Raw genomic sequence first — 12,370 nt, forward strand, 5'->3', positions numbered from 1 at the left:
TTGCTTCCATTGAGCTGGAAGACATGCGCTGCTACTGCTGAACCATTTTCTGCTCCCGGATTTCAACGTGTCCTCGGATCTACTCTGCACTCAGCACCCAGCATTGCTATGATCTGAATTCCATCTCTGCTTTCCTGTAGCTCATTAATATCAGGGATTTTAATTCATGTCTGTGATTCCAGAGAGACTGAACAAAATTGTTTCTTATTTCATGAACTCGTTATTTTTTTTTGAAAGATTTATTTATTTATTTGAAAAAGTTACAGAGAGAGACAGGCAGACACACACACACACACACACACACAGAGAGAGAGAGAGAGAGAGACAGAGAGAGAGAGACAGAGAGACAGAGACAGAGAGAGAGAATTTTCCATCTGCCAGTGGCCAGAGATGAAGCAGCCCAAAGTCAGAGCCAGGAACTTCATCTGGGTCTCCCATGTGGGTGGCAAAATTCCAAACACTTGGGCCATCTTCTGTTGCTTTTCCCAGGCCATTAACAGGGAGTTGGATTAGAAGTGGAGCAACTGGGACACAAACTGATGCCCAAATGGTACGCTGGGGTCGCAGGTGGCAGCTTAACCTGCTACACCGAATGCTGGCCCCATAAGCCTTTGTTAATATTCATGATAGCATTTTTTATGGGGACATCATAAATGTCTAGTCAGCTATGGTGTGAAGATTCAATTTTAGGAACAGAGTTTGAACCCTCACTATTTATCCATGTAACTTTGGTTTCCTTATCTCTAATATGCGGATTATGGTAACAACTTTTCAGAAATGATATGAGATTTTTATGAAATGAGGTGCAGAGGATGGTCAGCGCTCTGTATGTGATAAACAGTATCTGTCATTACTGTCACCTGGGGACAAATTCTTCCTTGCTCACTGATCAGTAAGGCAGCATAGAGTGCTATGCCCAATCCATTTTAAATATCCAGTGGCAGCATTTAGCCTTTGAAGGCTGGTCTTAAGTTTCTTTTGGTCATCTCATTTTTCTTTTTCTCTTTTTAAATTTAAGATTCACTTATTTATTTGAAAGACAGAATTACAGAGAGTGGGAGAGAGAGAGGGAGGGAAAGAGAGAGGAAGAGGGAGAGGAAGAAGGGGAGAAAAGGGGGGGGGATGGAGAGGGAGAGAGAGAAAGTTTTCATTTACTGGTTCACTCCCCAGATGGCTGCAAAGGCCAGCACTGCATCAGGCCAAAGCCAGGAGACAGGGAAGCAAGGCCCCAAGCACTTTGGCCACCTTCCATTGCCTTTCTGAGGCCTTTAGCAGGGAGCTGGATCAGAAGTGAAGCAGCTAGGACACGAACCAGGAACTGGCACCCATATGGGATGCTGGCATAGTAGGCTGTTATTTTACCCACCATGCCACAAGGCCAGCCTCATCATCTTATTTTTCTTCTGCAAAATAGAACAATCAATATTTTTTCTTTATCTTTTATCATTGGAAAATTACAAATATACTCTCTCACTGAGTAGATGAGTAAACAAATTCATTGTCTTTTAATATTTCAGTTTTCCTTAGTAGTTTTAAAATAGGACTTGAGTTTAAAAAGTAGTTTTGTTCTGAAGACAACAGGGTTGGAAAATTGGACCTCAATAAAGTGGAATAATATCTTGATTTTCTTTATCTTTTCTGGAGCAACACAATGACTCACTTTGGGCATTTGCAATTTGAGAAAAAAACTTCTTCCCTCTAGTAATTCTTATCTATTCCTGTCTTCCTCTTAGAGAATTAGTTGGAAAGCATGAAAAATTTAGGCTTTCCTGAAATAAATTCTTGCTATTTTTACTTAATAGCTAATTATGGAAGCATATGAATTAAATATTTGTATACCTTAATAGTTAAGTTTCAAATCATGTAATTTTTTTTAAGATTTATTTATTTATTTGAAAGGCAGAGTTACAGATAGGCAGTCAGAGAGAGAGAAAGAGGTCTTCCATCTGCTGGTTCACTCCCCAGATGGCCACAACAGCTGGAGCTATACCCATCCAAAGCCAGGAGCTTCTTCTGGGTCTCCCACATGGGTGCAGGGGCCCAAGGACTTGGACCATCTTCTACTGCCTTCCTGGGCCATAGCAGAGAGCTGGATCAGAAGTGGAACAGTCAGGACTCGAACCGGTGCCCATATGGGATGCCGGCATTGTAGGCAGCGGCTTTACCCGTTACACCATAGTGCCAGCCTGGATTAAATCCTATAATTCTAAAGTACCGGCTACAATGTATACAATGTACCTGAAAAAGTGTCTTCAAAATAGGAAGACACTTTTTTTTTTTTTTTTGGATATTGATCAACTCTAACCAATAGAGGAATAGCTCCTCTATTCAGAATCACACATTGCATTGATGTCTAAACCCAGAGAATTTGGAAGAGCCTACCAATGTTTTTTTTTTTTTTTTGTAACACCTGTCTCTTTCCTGAACTGTCTTTTTGTAGGTGTACTGGTTGTGAGGTTCACAATGAATTTCTCTCACTAGGTTTTCTCCACAAATGCAGACATTTGCATTACATCTTAAATTTTAAAGTTTTGTTAGAAATGAGGTCAAATTTTTCTCTTTTTTTACCATAACATCATAGTACAATTGTGCATTCAATAAATATTTCAATGTTTAAATTTATTTAAAACACAAATGGCACAGGTAAATTTCTTCACCACTTACCATGTGTTCCACATTGTTTTATTATTATTTATTTATTTTTGGATGTCATTATTTTAGACAACTTTAGTTTATTACAAGAGACACAGAAATTATTTATGTGATGAAATAATTCAGAACTTCCATGGAAAGGGCAGCTTCATGTGATGCCATTTCAATCGAGATTTCAGTCTACATATTTCCAAGAATGTCACCATCTCTCAATAAAAACTAATTCCTGTCGTCTGTAGCTACTTTGGTGCCTCCATGTTCTAGAAGAACTTTATCTCCAACTTTCACACTAACTGGTTGAGTCTCCCCACCCATTCCTTCAAAGCCTGATCCAGCTACTACTGTTGCTTGCAATACTTTTCCTTCAGATTTTTCCAGGAGCACAACACCTCTTTTGGTTAGGGTTGCCCCATCACTCCTTTCAATGGATACCCAATTTAAGAGTGAAAGAAGCATCCTCAATATTTGTTTTGCTATGGCCCCAGTGCCGCAGCCACAAGGAGAGGCACCCCTGCTCTCCCCGATGCCTGACCCTTAGGACAGGTGAAAAGGTCAACATTGTTTTAAATGTTTCTTTTGGTTTTCATAGACACCTCTGAGGTAGATATCATTTTTCATTTATATAAAGATGAACCAATTCATGCTCAAAGAGGCTACATAACATCCCCAACATAACCTGATGTGTAAGTCGGGGAGCTCGGTGTGAATGCAGGGGACAGCACTAGCCCCCTTCTCACTATCACTGTGCAGAAGTGCCTCTCAGGACTTCTGCTTCTGGTAATGGAGAGTAGCTTGCCACAGAGAAACTCCCTCTAGGAAAGACTAACAAAATAATTATTTTAATCTGACAGAGGCATCAGAGAACTATCAAAGCAGTAAGGACTTAAGGGTCCATAATCTTAAAGGAAAAGGAAGCTCTGAAGTCAACGACCATGGATGACACATGTTTTCGCTCCAGGAATTTGCCTGTTTCAAAGCAGGAAGTGAGATGACAAGAAGATAAGCAGAGTTTCTGGCCATCTCGTGGGACTGGATGGAAAGCCAGTGCTCTCACAGGGCTCACCAAAGAAAGCCTTGGGGGAATACCACAGGGTTTTAGTTTAGTACACAAATGGCTGGAACCTAAGTGTAATGCAATAGTTAGGGAGGGGCCAGAAATACACAAATCTTCATAAACCCAGACTACTTGCTTTGTATCACCTTAATCCCAGACTAATTAAAGATTATCTTCCTCTACTTTAACTACCTGACAAAAGCTAACATAAGTCTTTGAGAGGACAATAACAAATACAGATACTCAGATTATCTCTACTACTCTTCTATACAATGCCCAATACTTAATTTAAAAAAAAAAAGGAATTCAAAAAGATAAAAACTAATTTCATATTCACACAAAACATAAAACAAATAAGATCATCAGAAATCTAGATGTTACAGGTCTTAGAAATAGGATTTACTTGATGTGAATGGAAGGGGAGAGGGAGCGGGAAAGGGGAGGGTTGCGGGTGGGAGGAAGTTTGGTGGGGGGAAAGCCATTGTAATCCATAAGCTGTACTTTGGAAATTTATATTCATTAAATAAAAGTTTAAAAAAAAAAAAAAGAGGCCGGCGCCGTGGCTCAATAAGCTAATCCTCTGCCTTGCAGAGCCGGCACCCCGGGCTCTAGTCCCGGTTGGGGCACCGGATTCTGTCCCGGTTGTCCCTCTTCCAGGCCAGCTCTCTGCTGTGGCCTGGGAGTGCAGTGGAGGATGGCCCAAGTCCTTGGGCCCTGCACCCGCAAGGGAGACCAGGGGAAGCACCTGGCTCCTGGCTTCAGATCAGCGTGATACGCCGTCCGCAACGCGCAGGCTGCAGCAGCCATTGGAGGGTGAACCAACGGCAAAAGGAAGACCTTTCTCTCTCTCTCTCACTGTCCACTCTGCCTGTCAAAAAAAATAAAAATTTAAAAAAAAAGAAATAGGATTTTAAATAATTTTGATTGACTTTTAGAAGAAATCATTTGGCAAAATAGGGACTTTAAAATAGTTAAACATCACACAGAAACTCCAGAACTAAAAAGTCCATTAAAAATATTAACTCAGTACTAGATTTAATAGCATATTAGATTCAGTTGAATAGAGATGGGAAGACTGAAAGGTAGATCAGAAGAAAATATTCAGAATGAAGTGCAGAGACAACAGAAGTATGCCAATTTCGGAAAAAAGCATAAAGAGCTGTACATTTCATAGAATGTCCTAGGAGGACCGCAGAGAGCTCATGCAAAAAGTTTTTCAAATCTCCAAGGAACACTAAGTGACACTTCTGTGAAGTGCTACATCTACACAAAAATATAAATGTATAATTTAAAAGCTCATAAAAAATATACAGTGATATTCAGTGTTCAACAGTGCCTTTCTTCTTGTTGCTATTTCAGAACTGGTACTGCTGATTTAAATATGTAAAGGCAACATTGCTGTTTCCTGTTGAGCCTCTAAGCTGGAACCCTACTTCAAACTGAATGCTAGGGACATCTTGATAGGGCATCATTGTCCTTATCTCACAAAACATGTTTTTGGGGTGTGTTCAATATATGCCATGACTCTGCATAAATAATCCTTGAGAGCTGAAGTAAAAATGTTTCAAAGAGAGCGAGAAACAGAAATATTTCTGCTTCCTAATTCATCAATAAGATAACTTCATTTATTTAGAAAGGAATATGAACTTACTTTTTAATTGTGCTGTATTTTTAAAAACTATCTTTATACCAAAGCACCTATTTTTAAAACCCATTTCTTATATTAGAACATATAAATGTGATGTACTGTTAGGGACAGTGTATATGTAATCTGTTAGCAGATCAGAAAATTCTAATTCATCTTTCAAATCCTAATTTGAAAAACTTGGCAAATTCTTGTGTGTAGCACCTGAGGAACCCACAGCGGAGTGTCCTCTGTGCAACTGAAGGTAGAAAACCATGCATCTGTTTTTTGCTCAAACTAAGTCTGCTCCTAATATAAGTTAGTTTCTAGAAATTTAATAGCTAGCCCACATAGCAATGACCATGATTCCGAATGAGGCTTATAAAGAAAACCCAAAAACAGCAAATATAGCTCTCATCTCTTTCTCTGGGACCATTTAAGCAAATAATCAATATAAGCATTTTACATTGTCTGCTTTCTCAGATCTGTAACAGCTGTTGTTTACTCCTGAAGCTAAAAACAATCTTTTTTTTAAATTAAACTTTTATTTAATGAATATAAATTTCCAAAGTACAGCTTATGGGTTACAATGGCTTCCCCCTCCCAAAATTTCCCTCCCACCCACAACCCTCCCCTTTCCCGCTCCCTCTCCCCTTCCAATCACATCATGATTCATTTTCAATTCTCTTTATATACAGAAGATCAGTTTAGTATATATTAGGTAACGATTTCAACAGTTTGCCCCCATATAGTAACACAAAGTGAAAAAAAAATACTGTTGAAGTACTAGTTATAGCATTAAATAAGAGTGTACAGTACATTAAAGACAGAGATCTTACATAATATATTTTTTTTAAAAAAATTAATTAAATTTCTATGCCATTTCCAATTTAACACCAGGTTTTTCCTTTTTTCATTTCCAATTATCTTTATATACAGAAGATCAATTCAGTATATAATTAGTAAAGATCTCATCAGTTTGTACCCACGCAGAAACACAGAGTGTAAAAATACTGTTTCAGTACTAGTTATAGCATCACTGCACATTAGACAACACATTAAGGACAGATCCCACATGGGATGTAAGTACACAGTGACTCCTGTTGCTGACTTAACAATTTGACACTCCTGTTTATGGCGTCAGTAATCTCCCTAGGCTCTAGTCATGAGTCGCCAGGGCTATGGAAGCCTTTAGAGTTCGCTGACTTTGATCTTATTCCGATAGGGTCATAGTCAAAGTGGAAGTTCTCTCCTCCCTTCAGAGAAAGGTACTTCCTTCTTTGATGGCCCTGTTCTTTCCACTGGGATCTCACTCCCAGAGATCTTTCATTTAGGTCTTCTTCTTTTTTTCTTTTCCATGGTAAAAACAATCTTCTAAAAAATGATAACCATGTCATAATTACTTTTAATACAACTTTCAGCAATTTGAATTTATTCACCTTGAAGTTTTTACAAAACTTTTGGTATACAGAAATTCCAGGTCCCAAATTTCTTCCCTTATTCTTTCTCAATAGGAGTGTAGAGGTGAGCTCCATTATCACAGCACATGGTTCTCTGATTTCCAGTGCACCATGAAAGCTTTGAGGCAAAAGCAAAGCTCCTTCACACCCCAGCTCCTCCGTCATGTCTAGAGTAGAATCCACCAAAATTACTATTATGTAGATAATTTTTCTAGTAACTCTTCTTGAAATCAAAACAGAGACATACCTGGAGTTCCTGATTTTGTTTTTCCCTCAAGTATTCTGTTAAGTAGATAGGGGAAATGAAAACAGTAACATATTTTATGTTAATTTGTGAAAGCACTTTAAGGTAAAGTGACTGATGAATTTTGTATTTTTAAGAATGATTTTTCCCAGAATTCCTCTGTCAGGACTGGAAACTCTGGACTTGAATCCTAGCTATTCTACCTGGCTGTGAGCACTTGAGTAGTCCTCTTCTTGAAGGAAGATTTGGCTCTGAATCTCAGACCCTGGTGTTGTCCTGATTCCAAACCTACACAGCCTGTTTGCTGCCACTCCTTTTGTTAGGTAGGAAGTCAGATATGAGCTTAGGTGTGTGACAAAGGCCTAAAGAGTTGACATCTAGGTCCAGCATATGCATCTCAAAGTCATCTTGATAACCTTCCAGGGGCAGCCCAGTATTTGCATCCTGCCCTGCCCCTTCTACCTGATAATCTGCCAGGTGGGGGTCCCCGCCCCTTCTGCCTGATAATCTTCCAGGTGCAGCCCAGTATCTGCATTTCAAATATCCTTCTCTGGATCCTGATCCACCAGGGGGTCCTGCCCATCCTTCCTATAACCACCTGGGCAGCACCAGCCAGGCTTCCTCCTGTCTGATAACTTCAGGGGGAAAACTCAGATAGGAATTTTTTGTATTTACATCCAAAAAGTCTTTTGTTTCAAGAGGAGAAAATGTGGGAAGACCCATCCCCTTAAAAACCCCTGGCCTCAACCAGATGGTGTGCTCAGCCTTCTGCCTCTATGCTGAGCCACCCGCCTGGCCTGGCCAGGTGTACTCTCTCCACTCAACCATGTAGCCCTGCTCTCCCCCAGTCTGAGCGACTGGGCATTCTCTCTCAGGTTCTGTCTGGAGAGGTGCCCATCCGTTCTTATGGATGTCCCTTCCCTAATAAACCTTGCTATTTTGCTTTCATCATTCTCTGTCTCACGCCTGAATTCTTTCTTGCGTGAAGACAAGGACCTTGCCATTCTACGGTAACACTTTGAGTTTGAGGATTGTCATAGCTTGAGATCGTTGCTACAATATCCCATTTACCTGATTGTAAATCATCTTAATTAGGGCAGTTCAAGACCTAAAGTATAATATTGCTGATACATAAGAAATTTACTGGGGCCATCATTGTGGTGTAGTGGGTAAAACTGCTACCTGCAGTGCCGGCATCCCATAAGGGTGCCAGTTCGAGTCCCAGCTGCTCCACTTCAGATCGAGCTCTCTGCTATGGCCTGGGAAAGCAATAGAAGATGGCCCAAGTTGTTGGGCCCCTGCACCCACATGGGAGACCTGGAAGAAGCTCCTGGCTCCCGGATTCAGATCAGTGCAGCTCCGGCCATTGCGGCCAATTGGGGAGTGAACCAGCAGATGGAGGATCTCTCTCTCTCTCTCTCTCTCTCTCTCTCTCTCTCTCTCTCTCTCTCTCTCTCTCTCTCTCTCTGCCTCTCTTTCTCTCTGTATGTAATTCTGATTTTCAAATAAATAAATAAATCTTAAAAAAAATTTACTTCTTGCTCAATTAATGGCACACCATTATTTCATTCCAGTGGGGAACTGAGATTATCCTACATGCAGTCACTCATGGATCTAAGCTGAGAGTATGAAGCTCAAAGCCAGAGTCTCTTGGTGATGTATGATAATTTTCACCAGGTTGAAGTGTAGCTCCTCACAATCAGACATTCAATAAATTAAAATACACGTTATCTGCCCACTGCCACACCCAAGTCACAAAGGTGAAGCTAGCTAAGATATGGATGATAAAATTACCATTCAACAAAAAGACAGATGTGACACCAGTTCTGGGTCTGCTGTACCAACACTGAAGACTCCTTCCCATGAAGTAGAGGAAGCACCCATTGATCTTCCTTGCTCTTGGCTTTGCACTTTGAAAGGTTCTTCCTTCGTCATTGGATTCCATGATCACATTTGGAGTATCAGGGGGCATATTCCCAGTGAGAAATACACAGCCCTTGCAAAACTGTTTCTAATGGTGTTAGGGTTATTTTATAGAAGACATAGGCAAAGGATTTGTCAAGCCAGGCTTGTGGTTACTTTGGCAATATTAATAATCCCTTAGAAACCTTAAGAGACTTCCAACCAGCTTGCTTTGAGTTAGTTCCATTGTTCTGTAACTACATCCAAAGTTACTTCGAAAGCACAGTGCTAAATCTCTCTATTTCTTTATGTAGTTGCATTTATCTTTGTCTCAAATTTAATGGAAGCTTCTTTGAGGCATCTGAAATAATGAGCTAAGATGAAAATCAGCATTCTTCATGTGATCTTAGCCACGGGGTTGAGTTCCTTGGGTTAATGAGACCATGAATGTTTATTTTTCCTCTAGGCCTTTTCCAGTCTTACCTCCTACTGCTTTAGATTCAAGAACATTTGTTTACTGCAACACTCTGAAATCTTGAATTTACTCTTGAAAGTCAGCCAATTACTTCCTGAGCTCGTTTTTTTCTTATAATATAGCTAAAATCAGTAAGCAACGATTAAAAAATAAAACTCTTCTAAAAATTCTCCTTAAGTATGGATACACCAGACACATGGTATTCTTTCTAAGTTACTATAGACAAGACCCACTAGGTAACTTAGAATCAGCATAGCATTAGTACATTTCTTTCCAGTATGTAATATCCAGTTCTTTATCTCCTGATATGAAAGTATTAACCCAAACCATATATGTCAGGATTTTATCATGCTAGCATTTCTATTTCTGAATTAGGCTAAATATTGTAACAAGCAGGACCAAAATTGAAGGGCTGAAGACAATTAGAGTTGTTGTCTTTCTTATATAATTGTCCAGAGTGAATCCATAGGGGAGAGGAAGAGACTCCCCACAGTCATCAAGTACACACTTACGCTCGTCAGTCTACAAAGTCGTCTTGGACAGTACATTCCCAGTCAGCCAGCAGCCAGGGAAAAGGATGTGGAGTTGTTCTGGGTAAGTGATAGTCTTCACTCATATACCATTTACTATGTCATGTCATTGAATGACCACATTTAACTACCAATGATGCTGGGAGCTGTTTTAGCCACTACCTCCAGTAATACGTTAAACAGTGGCAGGGATAGTCAGAAAAATTCTGGTTCTTTTTCTTAAAGATATTGTGTCTAAAATTTCTCTGTTAAGAACAATGTTCTAGGGGCTGGTGCTGTGGTGGAGTGGGCTAAGCCTCCACCTATGGCACCAGCATCCCATAAGGGCACCAGTTTATGACCTGGCCGTTCCTCTTTTGATCCAGCTCTCTGCTATAGCTTGGGAAAGCAGTAGAAGATGGCCCAAGAGCTTGGGCCCCTGCACCTGCGTGGGAGACTTGGAAGAAGTTCTTGTTTCCTGGCTTCAGATCACTCAGCTCCAGCCATTGAGGCCGTTTGGGGAGTGAACCAGAGGATGGAAGACCTTTCTTTCTGTCTCTGTCTGTCTGTCTGTCTGTCTCTCTCTCTCTGTAACTCTACCTCTCAAATGAATAATAAAATCTTCAAAAAATAGAATAATGTTCTAGGTGTGGGAATTTGACATAACATTTAAGATGCCTCTTGGGATGCCTGCATCTCATGTCAGAGCGCCTGGGTTCAAATCTGGGCTCCATTCCAGATTCTAACTTCTTGTTAATTCACAACTTGGGAAGCATCAAGTGATGGCTCAATACTTGTGTTCCTGCCACCCATGTAGGAGACCTGGATTGAGTTCCCAGCTATTGGCTTCAGCCTGGCCCAGCCAGTCACTGTGGACATTTGGAGAGTAAGACGGTGGTTGTGAGATCTCTCAATCTCTGTGTGTGTGTCTCTGTTACTCTCTCCCCTGCACATAAGTAAATATAAGTTGAAAGAAAGGAATTTTGTTTCCAGTAAGTCTGTAATTTTTAAGCTATAATCATTATTATATTAAGTAAGCTCTTTTCTAATTGATAAGCAATACTAACATCACAGATAATATTGAACCCTATCTAATAAATGCTTTATTTCTGAAGCTATTGAGAATTTAAATCTCTGTCTTGTAATTATTATTTGAATACAACTGTACATAATTCCAAAGCACATCTTTCTTTTGTTTACTAACATATGCTAACATTCATAAGATGCTTTTGTACAGTATGGAGATGAAAATGTGCATAGGAGTGATGATAGTAAAAAAGAAAGCATGGTACATACAATCAGTGAGATATTAAAAGTGCCCTAGGAGTTGAGATGATAGAGGGATGGGGAGCTGGGAGAGAAATCATATTCAGCCTGTGTTTCAAGAAAGACTCAAGAATTAGAGATGGGAGTTATTCAGAACAGGAAAATGGAAGGCATATATAAGTGAAAAGATATTTATCTCAGAAGCATGAATCATGCCTGGGAAAGCAGGCTGAGGTAGGTCACCAGTCACAACTGATGAAATTTTAGTGCAAATCACACTTCTAATCACACCTAAAGGAATATTTAGGTCAAGATGGTAGAGCAAACCTGTGAATTTATATTCTTTCCTTTCTGAGACTCCATCTAAAAATAGTAAAGGATAAAAGCAAAGAGAAAAGAACAGGAGGGAGATGAAAAACAGGTAAACATTTCTGGAAAACTGAAAGTACATAAAAGAATGTTGACTGAAGAAGAAAGGATAAAATGTAATTTGGGCAATAGGGTTTTCTTTGAAAAATTACATGAGCTACCTAGAAAATACCAGTCTGTCTTGTGAGAATTGACTTTTTAAAAGACTTATTTATTTATTTCGAAAGTCAGAATTACAAAGAGAGAGGGAGACACACACACACACACACACAGAAATCTTCCGTAAAATATTTATTCAGATACTCTGCCTACTTCATAACTGGGTTGGTTGTTCTTTTGCAGTTGAATTTTTAAAATTTCTTCTATATTCTGGGTATTAATGATTTATCAGATGCATAGTTTGTGATTATTTTATGGTTGTCTCTTCACTGTGTTTGCTGTGCAGAGCTTCTTTGTTATAAATAGTTTTGCTTTTGTAATCTGTGCATTTGGGGTCTTATTAAAAAAAATCACTGCCTATTTCAATGTGTTGTCTCCCCTGTGTTTTATTCCAGCAGTTTTGTAGTTTTGGATGCTACATTTAGATCTTTGATTCATTTGGGATTAATTTTTGTACAGAGTGAAAGGTAGAGGAATCATTTCAGTCATCTGCATATGAATATTTAGTTTTACCAGAATCATTCATTGAAGGTACCAGCCTTTCCCACTAGATGTGTTTGGAACCTTAGTTTAGAAACTCTTGACTGCAGATGTTTGATTCATTTCTGGGCTTATATTCTGTCCCACTGAGTCCTGGCTGCTCCGCTTCTGATTCA

Source organism: Lepus europaeus, chromosome 8 (genome assembly GCF_033115175.1).
Source record: "Lepus europaeus isolate LE1 chromosome 8, mLepTim1.pri, whole genome shotgun sequence".
NCBI classification, from domain to species: domain Eukaryota; kingdom Metazoa; phylum Chordata; class Mammalia; order Lagomorpha; family Leporidae; genus Lepus; species Lepus europaeus.